This window comes from Engystomops pustulosus, chromosome 1 (assembly GCF_040894005.1).
Source record: "Engystomops pustulosus chromosome 1, aEngPut4.maternal, whole genome shotgun sequence".
Taxonomy (NCBI): Eukaryota; Metazoa; Chordata; class Amphibia; order Anura; family Leptodactylidae; genus Engystomops; species Engystomops pustulosus.
In genome coordinates, this window is record NC_092411.1 from 101,333,298 (window position 1) to 101,351,030 (window position 17,733).

The following is a 17,733-nucleotide window of genomic DNA, read 5'->3' on the forward strand; positions in this document are numbered from 1 at the left end:
AGTAGGCGAAAGCCTTGTCACTGTGCTATAGGCTCTATAGATAGCAAGCAAGTCTATAGCTCACCGGGTAATGCTCTTGCTTGCCAAGCACAAGGTCGTGAGTTCGAATCCCATTACAGCACTGAAATCTAATATGACTGAAGTCACTTAATATTAAAAAGTACATGTCAAATAAATGAGTGGGGTGTACTGGGTATTGATTTCAGTGTGGGAAGGGAGCTGGAAATAAGTTAATTGAGGTTGGGAGGAGTGTTAGCCAAGTGAGGAAGAGGGATAGTGGGAGGAGCTAAGTGGGAGAGGTAGAGGGAGGAGGAGAAGATGGGTGGAGCAGCTGAGCGAGGAAGATGAAAAGGGGAGGGGTATTAAGTGGGCAAATGGAATTGGTGGGAAAGGAGAGGGTGTCAGTCGAAGGAGGGAGAGGGAAAGTGGGGTGTCAGTCGAAGGAGGGAGAGGGAAAGTGGGATGTCAGTCAAAGGAGGGAGAGGGAAGTGGGGTGTCAGTGAAGGAGGGAGAGGGAAAGTGGGGTGTCAGCCAATGGAGGGAGAGGGAAAGTGGGGTGTCACTCAAAGGAGGGAGAGGAAGAGGAGAAGTTGGGTGGAGCAGCTGAGCGAGAAGATGAAAGGGGAGGGGTATTAAGTGGGCAAAAAGGAATTGGTGGGAAAGGAGGGGGTGTCAGTCGAAGGAGGGAGAGGGGAAAGTGGGGTGTCAGTCGAAGGAGGGAGAGGGAAAGTGGGATGTCAGTCAAAGGAGGGAGAGGGAAGAGGAGAAGTTGGGTGGAGCAGCTAAGCGAGGTAGATGAAAAGGGGAGGGGTATTAAGTGGGCAAATGGAATTGATGGGAAAGGAGGGAGAGGAGAGGGAGAGTGGGGTGTCAGTTGAGGGGGAAAGTGTGTGTGTGTGGGGGGGGGGGGGGGAGCTGAGTCAGGAGCAATGGAAGTGGGGTGTGAAAAGAGTAATAAGGAGGGGGGAGGAGATTTTTTTTAAAACAACCCAATAACTCCCATAACATATCACACTCCTTACAACTCTCAAAATTCTTCTTAACACCCCTTCCTGCCTGTCTTCCAACTCCCCTAGACCCCCCCCCCCTCAACTCCATCTTCACTACTTATCATCCTATGCCACCATATCCTCTCCACAACTCTCCTAGACCTCCCTATCCCAACTCCCCTAGAACCCCCCCCCCTCAACTCCATCTTCCCTACCTCTCATCCTATGCTACCATATCCCCTCCACACCCCCACAACTCTCCTAGACCTCTCTACCTCCTCAATCTCCTGTTGACAACCCCCCCCCCCCTTCCTGTCTTCCAACTCCCTAGACCCCCCCCCCTCAACTCCATCTTCACTACCTATCATCCTATGCCACCATATCCTCTCCACAACTCTCCTAGACCTCCCCCCCTCAACTCCATCTTCCCTACCTCTCATCCTATGCTACCATATCCCCATCCACACCCCCACAACTCTCCTAGACCCTCCCTACCTCTCATCCTGTACCACCCTATCTCCTCAATCTCCTACTGACACCCACCCCCTTTCTGTCTTCCAACCCCCAACCCCTGACAGCATTACCTCGAGGTTACCCACACAAACTCATTTTCACACAGGTTGCACACATACATTAACTTCTCCTCCCTCAGAGCCTGCAAGGCACATACTTACCATCTCACGAAGGCTTCGGCAGACACAGGCACTTGGGTCACTTCTTTTTCCGGAAGGAATCAGCATTGGAATCCATTGGCATCTGTCAAGTTACACGACTGAGCACTGACGGGATTCGAACTCACGACCTTGTGCACTGGCAGGCGAGAGCATTACCATGAGCCCATAGACTCATTTGACATTGCTTTGAAAGCATTAAAATGGAAAGTTGTGCTCGGCACAAGTTCAACCAACCAGTATCATTTTATGATGGGATTTGAACTCTCAACCTGCATACGGTAGGCAAGAGCTCTACCAGTAAGCTAGGCTCTCGATATTGCATGTCTACGAGGATTAATAGAGTTTGCCTGTCTTTGGTAATTTTATAGAAGTCCCCAAAAAGAGATTACGCAACTTGCAAACGGGTCCAGCAATGCATCGCATTATATTAACAAGCTGTGATGGGATTCAAACTCACAACCCTGAGCGCTGTAGACGAGAGCTCTACCAGTAAGCTACAGTCTCAACATGGCATTTCTAGTGCTTAGTAAAAGGATTCATAGAGTTTGCCTGGCTATGGTAACTTTACTTAAGCCTCCAAAAGGAGATTACACAACCGCCCCTTTACAGGACGGCTGTGGCGGGATTCAAACTCACAACCATGCGCACAGTAGACGAGAGCTCTACCAGTAAGCTACGCTCTCGGCAATGCAAGTCTGGCGCTTATTAAGAGGATTAATAGATTTGCCTGGGCTCTGGTAACTTAATAGAAGCCCCCAAAAGGAGATTACACAACCAGCAAACGGTCCCTTTATAGGATCGGGCTGTGGCAGGATTCAAACTCACAACCATGCGCACGGTAGACGAGAGCTCTACCAGTAAGCTACGCTCTCGGCAATGCAAGTCTGGCGCTTATTAAGAGGATTAATAGATTTTGCCTGGCTCTGGTAACTTATTAGAAGCCCCCAAAAGGAGATTACACAACCAGCAAACGGTCCCTTTATAGGATCGGGCTGTGGCGGGATTCAAACTCACAACCATGCGCACGGTAGACGAGCGCTCTACCAGTAAGCTACGTCTCTTGGCAATGCAAGTCTGTCGCTTATTAAGAGGATTAATAGATTTTGCCTGGCTCTGGTAACTTAATAGAAGCCTCCAAAAGGAGGTCACGCAACTTGCAAACGGTTCAACCAATACAACTCATTATATGAACAAGCTGTGATGGGATTCAAACTCACAACCCTGAGCGCCGTAGACGAGAGCTCTACCAGTAAGCTACAGTGTCAACATGGCATTTCTAGTGCTTAGTAAAATGATTCATAGAGTTTGCCTGGCTCTGTAACTTAATAGAAGCCTCCAAAAGGAGGTTACGCAACTTGCAAACGGTTCAACCAATGCAACTCATTACATGAACAAGCTGTGATGGGATTCAACTCACAACGCTGCACGCCGTAGACGAGAGCTCTACTAGTAAGCTACACTCTCAACACGGTGCTTCTGGTGCTTACTAAGAGGATTAATAGAGTGTGCCTGGCTTTGGTAGCCTCATAAAAGCAGTAAGATAGAATTTCACCATTTGGAGGAAATTGCTGACGGTTCAACTACTCGGACACATTACTTGGATTTGAACACTGGACCTGAGCACAGTAGGCGAAAGCCTTGTCACTGTGCTATAGGCTCTATAGATAGCAAGCAAGTCTATAGCTCACCGGTAATGCTCTTGCTTGCCAAGCACAAGGTCGTGAGTTCGAATCCCATTACAGCACTGAAATCTAATATGACTGAAGTCACTTAATATTAAAAGTACATGTCAAATAAATGAGTGGGGTGTACTGGGTATGATTTCAGTGTGGGAAGGGAGCTGGAAATAAGTTAATTGAGGTTGGGAGGAGTGTTAGCCAAGTGAGGAAGAGGATAGTGGGAGGAGCTAAGTGGAGGAGGTAGAGGAGGAGGAGAAGATGGGTGGAGCAGCTGAGCGAGGAGATGAAAAGGGGAGGGGTATTAAGTGGGCAAATGGAATTGGTGGGAAAGGAGGAGGGTGTCAGTCGAAGGAGGGAGAGGGGAAAGTGGGGTGTCAGTCGAAGGAGGGAGAGGGAAAGTGGGATGTCAGTCAAAGGAGGGAGAGGGAAAGTGGGGTGTCAGTGAAGGAGGGAGAGGGAAAGTGGGGTGTCAGCCAATGGAGGGAGAGGGAAAGTGGGTGTCACTCAAAGGAGGGAGAGGGAAGAGGAGAAGTTGGGTGGAGCAGCTGAGCGAGAAAGATGAAAAGGGGAGGGGTATTAAGTGGGCAAAAGGAATTGGTGGGAAAGGAGGGGGGTGTCAGTCGAAGGAGGGAGAGGGGAAAGTGGGGTGTCAGTCGAAGGAGGGAGAGGGAAAGTGGGATGTCAGTCAAAGGAGGAGAGGGAAGAGGAGAAGTTGGGTGGAGCAGCTAAGCGAGGTAGATGAAAAGGGGAGGGGTATTAAGTGGGCAAATGGAATTGATGGGAAAGGAGGGAGAGGGAGAGGGAGAGTGGGGTGTCAGTTGAGTGGGAAAGTGTGTGTGTGTGGGGGGGGGGGGGGGAGCTGAGTCAGGAGCAATGGAAGTGGGTGTGTGAAAAGAGTAATAAGGAGGGGGGAGATTTTTTTTTACTAGACACCCACCCCCCCCCTCAACTCCATTTTCCCTACCTCTCATCCTATGCTACCATATCCCCTCCACACACCCACAACTCTCCTAGACCTCTCTACCTCCTCAATCTCCTGTTGACAACCCCCCTCCCTTCCTGTCTTCCAACTCCCCTAGACCCCCCCCCCCTCAACTCCATCTTCACTACTTATCATCCTATGCCACCATATCCTCTCCACAACTCTCCTAGACCTCCCTATCCCAACTCCCCTAGAACCCCCCCCCCTCAACTCCATCTTCCCTACCTCTCATCCTATGCTACCATATCCCCTCCACACCCCCACAACTCTCCTAGACCTCTCTACCTCCTCAATCTCCTGTTGACAACCCCCCCCCCCCTTCCTGTCTTCCAACTCCCCTAGACCCCCCCCCCTCAACTCCATCTTCACTACCTATCATCCTATGCCACCATATCCTCTCCACAACTCTCCTAGACCTCCCCCCTCAACTCCATCTTCCCTACCTCTCATCCTATGCTACCATATCCCCTCCACACCCCCACAACTCTCCTAGACCTCCCTACCTCTCATCCTGTACCACCCTATCTCCTCAATCTCCTACTGACACCCACCCCCTTTCTGTCTTCCAACCCCCAACCCCTGACAGCATTACCTCGAGGTTACCCACACAAACTCATTTTCACACAGGTTGCACACATACATTAACTTCTCCTCCCTCAGAGCCTGCAAGGCACATACTTACCATCTCACGAAGGCTTCGGCAGACACAGGCACTTGGGTCACTTCTTTTTCCGGAAGGAATCAGCATTGGAATCCATTGGCATCTGTCAAGTTACACGACTGAGCACTGACGGGATTCGAACTCACGACCTTGTGCATGGCAGGCGAGAGCATTACCAATGAGCCATAGACTCATTTGCATTGCTTTGAAGCATTAAAATGGAAGTTGTGCTCGGCACAAGGTTCAACCAACCAGTATCATTTTATGATGGGATTTGAACTCTCAACCCTGCATACGGTAGGCAAGAGCTCTACCAGTAAGCTAGGCTCTCGATATTGCATGTCTACGAGGATTAATAGAGTTTGCCTGTCTTTGGTAATTTTATAGAAGTCCCCAAAAAGAGATTACGCAACTTGCAAACGGGTCCAGCAATGCATCGCATTATATTAACAAGCTGTGATGGGATTCAAACTCACAACCCTGAGCGCTGTAGACGAGAGCTCTACCAGTAAGCTACAGTCTCAACATGGCATTTCTAGTGCTTAGTAAAAGGATTCATAGAGTTTGCCTGGCTATGGTAACTTTACTTAAGCCTCCAAAGGAGATTACACAACCAGCCCCTTTACAGGATCGGGCTGTGGCGGGATTCAAACTCACAACCATGCGCACAGTAGACGAGAGCTCTACCAGTAAGCTACGCTCTCGGCAATGCAAGTCTGGCGCTTATTAAGAGGATTAATAGATTTTGCCTGGCTCTGGTAACTTAATAGAAGCCCCAAAAGGAGATTACACAACCAGCAAACGGTCCCTTTATAGGATCGGGCTGTGGCAGGATTCAAACTCACAACCATGCGCACGGTAGACGAGAGCTCTACCAGTAAGCTACGCTCTCGGCAATGCAAGTCTGGCGCTTATTAAGAGGATTAATAGATTTTGCCTGGCTCTGGTAACTTAATAGAAGCCCCCAAAAGGAGATTACACAACCAGCAAACGGTCCCTTTATAGGATGGGCTGTGGCGGGATTCAAACTCACAACCATGCGCACGGTAGACGAGCGCTCTACCAGTAAGCTACGCTCTTGGCAATGCAAGTCTGTCGCTTATTAAGAGGATTAATAGATTTTGCCTGGCTCTGGTAACTTAATAGAAGCCTCCAAAAGGAGGTCACGCAACTTGCAAACGGTTCAACCAATACAACTCATTATATGAACAAGCTGTGATGGATTCAAACTCACAACCCTGAGCGCCGTAGACGAGAGCTCTACCAGTAAGCTACAGTGTCAACATGCATTTCTAGTGCTTAGTAAAATGATTCATAGAGTTTGCCTGGCTCTGGTAACTTAATAGAAGCCTCCAAAGGAGGTTACGCAACTTGCAAACGGTTCAACCAATGCAACTCATTACATGAACAAGCTGTGATGGGATTCAAACTCACAACGCTGCACGCCGTAGACGAGAGCTCTACTAGTAAGCTCACTCTCAACACGGTGCTTCTGGTGCTTACTAAGAGGATTAATAGAGTGTGCCTGGCTTTGGTAGCCTCATAAAAGCAGTAAGATAGAATTTCACATTTGGAGGAAATTGCTGACGGGTTCAACTACTCGGACACATTACTTGGATTTGAACACTGACCCTGAGCACAGTAGGCGAAAGCCTTGTCACTGTGCTATAGCTCTATAGATAGCAAGCAAGTCTATAGCTCACCGGTAATGCTCTTGCTTGCCAAGCACAAGGTCGTGAGTTCGAATCCCATTACAGCACTGAAATCTAATATGACTGAAGTCACTTAATATTAAAAAGTACATGTCAAATAAATGAGTGGGGTGTACTGGGTATTGATTTCAGTGTGGGAAGGGAGCTGGAAATAAGTTAATTGAGGTTGGGAGGAGTGTTAGCCAAGTGAGGAAGAGGGATAGTGGGAGGAGCTAAGTGGGAGGAGGTAGAGGGAGGAGGAGAAGATGGGTGGAGCAGCTGAGCGAGGAAGATGAAAAGGGGAGGGGTATTAAGTGGGCAAATGGAATTGGTGGAAAGGAGGAGGGTGTCAGTCGAAGGAGGGAGAGGGAAAGTGGGGTGTCAGTCGAAGGAGGGAGAGGGAAAGTGGGATGTCAGTCAAAGGAGGGAGAGGGAAAGTGGGGTGTCAGTGAAGGAGGGAGGGAAAGTGGGTGTCAGCCAATGGAGGGAGAGGGAAAGTGGGGTGTCACTCAAAGGAGGGAGAGGGAAGAGGAGAAGTTGGGTGGAGCAGCTGAGCGAGAAAGATGAAAAGGGGAGGGGTATTAAGTGGGCAAAAGGAATTGGTGGGAAAGGAGGGGGGTGTCAGTCGAAGGAGGGAGAGGGAAAGTGGGGTGTCAGTCGAAGGAGGGAGAGGGAAAGTGGGATGTCAGTCAAAGGAGGGAGAGGGAAGAGGAGAAGTTGGGTGGAGCAGCTAAGCGAGGTAGATGAAAAGGGGAGGGGTATTAAGTGGGCAAATGGAATTGATGGGAAAGGAGGGAGAGGGAGAGGAGAGTGGGGTGTCAGTTGAGTGGGAAAGTGTGTGTGTGGGGGTGGGGGGGTGAGCTGAGTCAGGAGCAATGGAAGTGGGGTGTTGGAAAAGAGTAATAAGGAGGGGGGAGATTTTTTTTTACTAGACACCCCCCCCCCCCCCCCTCAACTCCATTTCCCCTACCTCTCATCCTATGCTACCATATCCCCTCCACACACCCACAACTCTCCTAGACCTCTCTACCTCCTCAATCTCCTGTTGACAACCCCCCCTCCCTTCCTGTCTTCCAACTCCCTAGACCCCCCCCCCCTCAACTCCATCTTCACTACTTATCATCCTATGTCCACCATATCCTCCCACAACTCTCCTAGACCTCCCTATCCCAACTCCCTAGAACCCCCCCCCCTCAACTCCATCTTCCCTACCTCTCATCCTATGCTACCATATCCCCTCCACACCCCCACAACTCTCCTAGACCTCTCTACCTCCTCAATCTCCTGTTGACAACCCCCCCCCCCCTTCCTGTCTTCAACTCCCCTAAGACCCCCCCCCTCAACTCCATCTTCACTACCTATCATCCCTATGCCACCATATCCTCTCCACAACTCTCCTAGACCTCCCCCCCTCAACTCCATCTTCCCTACCTCTCATCCTATGCTACCATATCCCCTCCACACCCCCACAACTCTCCTAGACCTCCCTACCTCTCATCCTGTACCACCCTATCTCCTCAATCTCCTACTGACACCCACCCCCTTTCTGTCTTCCAACCCCCAACCCCTGACAGCATTACCTCGAGGTTACCCACACAAACTCATTTTCACACAGGTTGCACACATACATTAACTTCTCCTCCCTCAGAGCCTGCAAGGCACATACTTACCATCTCACGAAGGCTTCGGCAGACACAGGCACTTGGGTCACTTCTTTTTCCGGAAGGAATCAGCATTGAATCCATTGGCATCTGTCAAGTTACACGACTGAGCACTGACGGGATTCGAACTCACGACCTTGTGCATGGCAGGCGAGAGCATTACCAATGAGCCATAGACTCATTTGCATTGCTTTGAAGCATTAAAATGGAAGTTGTGCTCGGCACAAGGTTCAACCAACCAGTATCATTTTATGATGGATTTGAACTCTCAACCCTGCATACGGTAGGCAAGAGCTCTACCAGTAAGCTAGGCTCTCGATATTGCATGTCTACGAGGATTAATAGAGTTTGCCTGTCTTTGGTAATTTTATAGAAGTCCCCAAAAGAGATTACGCAACTTGCAAACGGGTCCAGCAATGCATCGCATTATATTAACAAGCTGTGATGGGATTCAAACTCACAACCCTGAGCGCTGTAGACGAGAGCTCTACCAGTAAGCTACAGTCTCAACATGGCATTTCTAGTGCTTAGTAAAAGGATTCATAGAGTTTGCCTGGCTATGGTAACTTTACTTAAGCCTCCAAAAGGAGATTACACAACCAGCCCCTTTACAGGATCGGGCTGTGGCGGGATTCAAACTCACAACCATGCGCACAGTAGACGAGAGCTCTACCAGTAAGCTACGCTCTCGGCAATGCAAGTCTGGCGCTTATTAAGAGGATTAATAGATTTTGCCTGGCTCTGGTAACTTAATAGAAAGCCCCCAAAAGGAGATTACACAACCAGCAAACGGTCCCTTTATAGGATCGGGCTGTGGCAGGATTCAAACTCACAACCATGCGCACGGTAGACGAGAGCTCTACCAGTAAGCTACGCTCTCGGCAATGCAAGTCTGGCGCTTATTAAGAGGATTAATAGATTTTGCCTGGCTCTGGTAACTTATTAGAAGCCCCCAAAAGGAGATTACACAACCAGCAACGGTCCCTTTATAGGATCGGGCTGTGGCGGGATTCAAACTCACACCATGCGCACGGTAGACGAGCGCTCTACCAGTAAGCTACGCTCTTGCAATGCAAGTCTGTCGCTTATTAAGAGGATTAATAGATTTTTGCCTGGCTCTGGTAACTTAATAGAAGCCTCCAAAAGGAGGTCACGCAACTTGCAAACGGTTCAACCAATACAACTCATTATATGAACAAGCTGTGATGGGATTCAAACTCACAACCCTGAGCGCCGTAGACGAGAGCTCTACCAGTAAGCTACAGTGTCAACATGGCATTTCTAGTGCTTAGTAAAATGATTCATAGAGTTTGCCTGGCTCTGGTAACTTAATAGAAGCCTCCAAAAGGAGGTTACGCAACTTGCAAACGGTTCAACCAATGCAACTCATTACATGAACAAGCTGTGATGGGATTCAAACTCACAACGCTGCACGCCGTAGACGAGAGCTCTACTAGTAAGCTCACACTCTCAACACGGTGCTTCTGGTGCTTACTAAGAGGATTAATAGAGTGTGCCTGTGCTTTGGTAGCCTCATAAAAGCAGTAAGATAGAATTTCACATTTGGAGGAAATTGCTGACGGTTCAACTACTCGGAACACATTACTTGGATTGAACACTGGACCCTGAGCACAGTAGGCGAAAGCCTGTTCACTGTGCTATAGGCTCTATAGATAGCAAGCAAGTCTATAGCTCACGGTAATGCTCTTGCTTGCCAAGCACAAGGTCGTGAGTTCGAATCCCATTACAGCACTGAAATCTAATATGACTGAAGTCACTTAATATTAAAAAGTACATGTCAAATAAATGAGTGGGGTGTACTGGGTATTGATTTCAGTGTGGGAAGGGTAGCTGGAAAATAAGTTAATTGAGGTTGGGAGGAGTGTTAGCCAAGTGAGGAAGAGGGATAGTGGGAGGAGCTAAGTGGGAGGAGGTAGAGGGAGGAGGAGAAGATGGGTGGAGCAGCTGAGCGAGGAAGATGAAAAGGGGAGGGGTATTAAGTGGGCAAATGGAATTGGTGGGAAAGGAGGAGGGGTGTCAGTCGAAGGAGGGAGAGGGAAAGTGGGGTGTCAGTCGAAGAGGGAGAGGAAAGTGGATGTCAGTCAAAGGAGGGAGAGGGAAAGTGGGGTGTCAGTGAAGGAGGGAGAGGGAAAGTGGGTGTCAGCCAATGGAGGGAGAGGGAAAGTGGGGTGTCACTCAAAGGAGGGAGAGGGAAGAGAGAAGTTGGGTGGAGCAGCTGAGCGAGAAAGATGAAAAGGGGAGGGGTATTAAGTGGGCAAAAGGAATTGGTGGGAAAGGAGGGGGGTGTCAGTCGAAGGAGGGAGAGGGGAAAGTGGGGTGTCAGTCGAAGGAGGGAGAGGAAAGTGGGATTGTCAGTCAAAGGAGGGAGAGGGAAGAGGAGAAGTTGGGTGGAGCAGCTAAGCGAGGTAGATGAAAAGGGAGGGGTATTAAGTGGGCAAATGGAATTGATGGGAAAGGAGGAGAGGAGAGAGGAGAGTGGGGTGTCAGTTGAGTGGGAAAGTGTGTGTGTGTGGGGGGGGGGGGGGAGCTGAGTCAGGAGCAATGGAAGTGGGGTGTGTGAAAAGAGTAATAAGGAGGGGGGAGATTTTATTTTTTTTACTAGACACCCCCCCCCCCCCCTCAACTCCATTTTCCCTACCTCTCTATCCTATGCTCATATCCCCTCCACACACCCACAACTCTCCTAGACCTCTCTACCTCCTCAATCTCCTGTTGACAACCCCTCCCTTCCTGTCTTCCAACTCCTAGACCCCCCCCCCCTCAACTCCATCTTCACTACTTATCATCCTATGCCACCATATCCTCTCCACAACTCTCCTAGACCTCCCTATCCCAACTCCCCTAGAACCCCCCCCCCCCCTCAACTCCATCTTCCCTACCTCTCCATCCTATGCTACCATATCCCCTCCACACCCCCACAACTCTCCTAGACCTCTCTACCTCCTCAATCTCCTGTTGACAACCCCCCCCCCTTCCTGTCTTCCAACTCCCCTAGACCCCCCCCCCCTCAACTCCATCTTCACTACCTATCATCCTATGCCACCATATCCTCTCCACAACTCTCCTAGACCTCCCCCTCAACTCCATCTTCCCTACCTCTCATCCTATGCTACCATATCCCCTCCCACACCCCCACAACTCCCTAGACCTCCCTACCTCTCATCCTGTACCACCCTATCTCCTCAATCTCCTACTGACACCCACCCCTTTCTGTCTTCCAACCCCCAACCCCTGACAGCATTACCTCGAGGTTACACCACACAAACTCATTTTCACACAGGTGCACACATACATTAACTTCTCCTCCCTCAGAGCCTGCAAGGCACATACTTACCATCTCACGAAGGCTTCGGCAGACACAGGCACTTGGGTCACTTCTTTTTCCGGAAGGAATCAGCATTGGAATCCATTGGCATCTGTCAAGTTACACGACTGAGCACTGACGGGATTCGAACTCACGACCTTGTGCATGGCAGGCGAGAGCATTACCAATGAGCCATAGACTCATTTGCATTGCTTTGAAGCATTAAAATGGAAGTTGTGCTCGGCACAAGTTCAACCAACCAGTATCATTTATGATGGGATTTGAACTCTCAACCCTGCATACGGTAGGCAAGAGCTCTACCAGTAAGCTAGGCTCTCGATATTGCATGTCTACGAGGATTAATAGAGTTTGCCTGTCTTTGGTAATTTTATAGAAGTCCCCAAAAAGAGATTACGCAACTTGCAAACGGGTCCAGCAATGCATCGCATTATATTAACAAGCTGTGATGGGATTCAAACTCACAACCCTGAGCGCTGTAGACGAGAGCTCTACCAGTAAGCTACAGTCTCAACATGGCATTTCTAGTGCTTAGTAAAAGGATTCATAGAGTTTGCCTGGCTATGGTAACTTTACTTAAGCCTCCAAAAGGAGATTACACAACCAGCCCCTTTACAGGATCGGGCTGTGGCGGATTCAAACTCACAACCATGCGCACAGTAGACGAGAGCTCTACCAGTAAGCTACGCTCTCGGCAATGCAAGTCTGCGCTTATTAAGAGGATTAATAGATTTTGCCTGGCTCTGGTAACTTAATAGAAGCCCCCAAAAGGAGATTACAAACCAGCAAACGGTCCCTTTATAGGATCGGGCTGTGGCAGATTCAAACTCACAACCATGCGCACGGTAGAACGAGAGCTCTACCAGTAAGCTACGCTCTCGGCAATGCAAGTCTGGCGCTTATTAAGAGGATTAATAGATTTTGCCTGGCTCTGGTAACTTATTAGAAGCCCCCAAAAGGAGATTACACAACCAGCAAACGGTCCCTTTATAGGATCGGGCTGTGCGGGATTCAAACTCACAACCATGCGCACGGTAGACGAGCCTATACCAGTAAGCTACGCTCTTGGCAATGCAAGTCTGTCGCTTATTAAGAGGATTAATAGATTTTGCCTGGCTCTGGTAACTTAATAGAAGCCTCCAAAAGGAGGTCACGCAACTTGCAAACGGTTCAACCAATACAACTCATTATATGAACAAGCTGTGATGGGATTCAAACTCACAACCCTGAGCGCCGTAGACGAGAGCTCTACCAGTAAGCTACAGTGTCAACATGGCATTTCTAGTGCTTAGTAAAATGATTCATAGAGTTTGCCTGGCTCTGGTAACTTAATAGAAGCCTCCAAAAGGAGGTTACGCAACTTGCAAACGGTTCAACCAATGCAACTCATTACATGAACAAGCTGTGATGGGATTCAAACTCACAACGCTGCACGCCGTAGACGAGAGCTCTACTAGTAAGCTACACTCTCAACACGGTGCTTCTGGTGCTTACTAAGAGGATTAATAGAGTGTGCCTGGCTTTGGTAGCCTCATAAAAGCAGTAAGATAGAATTTCACATTTGGAGGAAATTGCTGACGGTTCAACTACTCGGACACATTACTTGGATTTGAACACTGGACCCTGAGCACAGTAGGCGAAAGCCTTGTCACTGTGCTATAGGCTCTATAGATAGCAAGCAAGTCTATAGCTCACCGGTAATGCTCTTGCTTGCCAAGCACAAGGTCGTGAGTTCGAATCCCATTACAGCACTGAAATCTAATATGACTGAAGTCACTTAATATTAAAAAGTACATGTCAAATAAATGAGTGGGATCGAGAGCAGGGAATCTGTCCTGACATACTTGTCATGACTGGGATTATTGTCGATGGCCAGTCAGTATTGTGTTGTCAATGGCAGTGTACGACATTGTAGGATGCCTTGCAATCACAACTCATCCCAGACAGTTGTGAGACAGGGTGGCGTCAGCAATGAAGGAAGCACTAATGTTAGATTCATTGAATGCTGAGTGGCAAGCAGTTATTGTCATGCATGCAGCTTTTTCCTTCCGCACCATCCATTCATGTGTTTTGGGTTTTGCTAATTGGTTTCTGATGTCAATTAGGCCTTGCCCCATTTCTTTAAATTTTGTATTACTAAGGCTGCCTTAAGCCTTTGGCTGCCATGCTATCTGCCTGCGTGCTATCTGCTGGAGTCTTATGACATGACAATTATAAAAATGACAATTAGAAAAGGCAAAAGAAAGGTAAGCTGTAAAAGACAAAAACCCTACACTCCCTATTAAGAATTTCAAATAACACTTGTTAGTTGTTTTCAACTGCACTAACATAGGTCCATTCATAGACCCCCACCTGCATCCCCAATTCCCTTCTTTCTGCACCATTGTACTCTTCACATTCACTCTATAATTGATCAAACTTCCCAAACCCATCTTGCTCCTCAGTGAACCAGAGAAAACCGACTCAAAAATCAATTAACCATCTCCATTCTATGTTTATTCTTAGACTAGCAACAGGTGAAATCTCTCCAATCCCTAGTCCTAGTCTTCTTCTTTCCATTAAAACTTTCCACTATTCACATAAACTCTGCAAAAATCAAATATTTAGTGATCATGTTATTCTTCTCTCCATCCCTACAGCTTTCTTTTAAAAAAGAGCTCCTCCAGAATGTCTGTAATAAACTGGAATCAGAGGGGAAGGATATGTATACTTCTTAATTCACAATGCATTTTCCAAGTCATTCCCCAAGTAACCACAGACACCTTACCTTCTTTTGAGTTCTTTTACCTTCTTGTGTAGCTGTAGAATCTCCTCCTTGCTCCTCCTACCAGTTTCTTCACAATCCTTCCCATGAGCACCCCCTTTTCCTTTCTGCCTCTAATATTATATCCCTTCTCCTGTCTTAACATGGCTACTGTTTTAAATCATGTTCTCAAACCTTAGCTCAAGCCCCAAAACCATTACCCCCAGCAGTTTTCAAGGAGGGCTAAATGACTTTGAAAGAAATCGATCACATCTACATGTAATGGGTGTGTTGCAATGAACAAGAACCAAAGGTTGAGACCATGTAATAGATATCATTGACTGGAATAGGCAATTCACCTTTTTGGTGTTGGTATGTGTTATACCAAACCAGCTGCACTGGCATAGAATGCACCTACATTATTAAAGAAAATCAATCACTTAAAATAAAAAAGGGCTAGAAATACTCACCTGCACTCCTCTTCATCTTGATCCCAGCACTGTCGGTCAGCACTGTCAGGATAACCTAGACAAGAAAATGTCCTCAATTTAAAACCTATATTTGTGCTGCATGCATAATCCAGTAGTAATATCTAGTAATGGAAACAATTCAGCCGAAAATATTTAAAGAAATCGGATAATTAGTTTGTCCTTAAAATAAGTCTTATGCATACTTTAAGCCATCAGAAGGATGCTGTTCTCAGAAGCCTGCAGGGTTCTAAATACACATCTGAATGCAAATACTAGCTGTAAGCCATGATTGATAGAAGATAAGACATCAAAAATATTTACAGAATTTGGCCTGGGACAGATACATCAGAATTGCTGAGGATTTATAAAAATATCATCCATTATGACTATACTTTATAAGCATAAACCCCTGTGGGATAGCTTCACATTATTCTAATCCGCAGCCAAGCTGCTCCATCTGTCTCAAGCACACACCTTTTTATACACATAATTTCTAAGATGGATGCATTTCAATACTTTCGAGTAAAAAACATATTAAGTTAGATTTTTTTTTACTTTTTCTCTGCCAACTCTTCTGCAAACTTTCCACTGTATTCTGCCATTGAGACCAGATTTTAAGAAAAAAATGAACATGTGCTGTGTGCTGACCAAAACATGCCATGTGAAGAGCTGCAGGGAAAAAAAAAAAGATTAAAAAAATGTCCCATGAGCTGTGACTTTAAGAAATAATATCGAAGTGATCCATGCCTTTTCCGTCAATAAGAATAATTTTTAAAAAACAGTGCAACGTTTTAAAACTGAACATTTTGTTACCCATAGGGAAATTTTGTTCCCAAAAATAAGTTGTTTTCCAATAATCAGCTCACTGCCCACTGATCCAAATCTTCACCATTCTGCCTAGATTAATCTCTGACCATGTCCCATCTTTGCTTCCCATCACACAGTCTGACAATATTCAGGTAGTGGCGCTAAGATCCAATATGGCTGGAAGTGTTGCTAGACACTGATATCTGTGCTTTCGTGGCAATGCTGGGTCTATTAAGCCCCCAGTTTATGGAATGCTTCAAATCTAATTTGAGGGAGGCCCTGATTGGGGCTATGACTGCATACTGTTAAATCTGACCCACAAAACAAGTTACTTAGCCAAAATCAGGCTACTTTTTGCAGAGAGTGATAAGTGTGGGAGAGTCTTGTTGTACTGTAGCAGCAATATGGTTTACAAAAAGACCCGAAACTCCTTTCAGTTAAAAAAAAGAATGGTACACATTATTCATAGAAGAGGCTTTGTAACAACACTCTCTCCAACACCTCTAAGAGGTCCCCAGGAAGATCCTAGCTAAATGAGCTGCCATAAAATACCATCTCTTAAGTAATTTTAGGTGAACTTTAGTGAGATTTGCACTTTTAGATGTCTTGGTGGACCATGCCAAAAAACTTCTGACCACTGATCTTGGATTTAAGTAGCACCCAAATTCTTTCACCAGTTCAATATATGTGCTTTGTTGAAATTCTCCTTACCCCCCAACATGATATTATATACAGCACAAGCGGAGTGAAATCTTCTTTAAATAAATATCTATGTAGAACTGAAGGAGTTGACAACTTTTGCAATTGAGCAGAGACAATCAATTCTTTTTTTGTTGTGCTACATACATCACAATGAATGGGGAAAAGGCAAATGTATCCATACTGTGTGCATTGGGCATTAGTGATATATGATATATATGATATATATAACACCACTATATCAGAAACAGTGCTGATTAGCAATTTTCTAACAGGCATATGGGGCTGTTGAATTTCCAAAACTTGAATGGGAATGTCTAGAGGGGTTTAGCTGTTTCAAGTATTATTTCATTAAGAAACAAGCTATAGAGCAAAGTAGTTTTGCATAGGGAAGGACCTTTTATAGTATGGGAGATAATGTGCTAGTACACAATATCTGCGCACTCTGTTTTATTATTTTTACATCTCTAATTGCTAGGTTGTCTGCTTTCAAAAAAAATATATAGGTTTTAGGGCTGCCTTTACTTTTTGATCTGTTAAATTAATATACTTTGTGGGTTGTGACTGTCTTAAAATTTTTCTCTATTTAGCAGATTTTTGGCTATTACACTTTTAGTGATTTTATAATGATTTATTCATGTGAACATATAACTTTGAGGTATCTTTAAACACTACACATATTCATCTATTACATTTAGAAGATATAAAGCTATTTAGTTTCCTTTTGGTGCACATGTTTTGCCATCAGATTCAATTTTTAAAATAGGGCAAGTGTTTACTTTCAAAAAATGTATAGTTTGTTGGGGATTAGTATAATTCTTTATGCTGAAACTTTAGTTCAATTTGTACATGTCAAATTTTTTAAATTTGCTCTACCCAAGAACGCACCAAAATTTTCAGAAATGCATGGGAGGGAAATAGTTAAATGGGCTGTACAGGGGTAAAGAGATAAAAGGTACTTATAGGTTTTCCAGCCATAAAAAAATTGGGGTGAGTGTCTGCAAATGCCATTGAATTTAGACCAAATTCCCCAATCTCTTGAAGCAGTCCTATTGGTAGTGCCACAGCTCTATCCCCAATCTTATACTCAAATGCAAAATGCAAGGAAGCAGCACTTCAATAAAGTATTAATGGTTTATTCACCAACTGTGAGAAACATACAATATTTCAGCCCCTCATTTTCACTTGAAAATGACTCCATGGAAGTCCTGCTTCCTTAGAATCTACATTTGTGGATTATATATACATTGGAGCCAGGTTAGTTTGAGGTGTGCACCCTACCTCTGGACAAAGATCCAATGGCACAGTACTGCTCTTTCCCTGCTATTTTCCTA

General features: G+C 46.2%; 1 long non-coding RNA gene across 2 annotated transcripts in view; it reads right to left on the reverse strand.

Annotated features, from left to right (window-relative positions):
* LOC140128517 (uncharacterized) overlaps window positions 1-17,733 on the reverse strand; it is a 111,953-nt gene that overhangs the window by 56,821 nt on the left and 37,399 nt on the right. The window contains exon 3 of one of the 2 annotated variants that reach the window (XR_011855146.1): window positions 15,459-15,562. The exons of the other annotated variant lie outside the window; for it this stretch is intronic. This is a non-coding gene — a long non-coding RNA (uncharacterized lncRNA). Of the gene's footprint in view, window positions 1-15,458; window positions 15,563-17,733 lie in introns of those variants that run through there. 2 annotated transcript variants of the gene reach the window in all.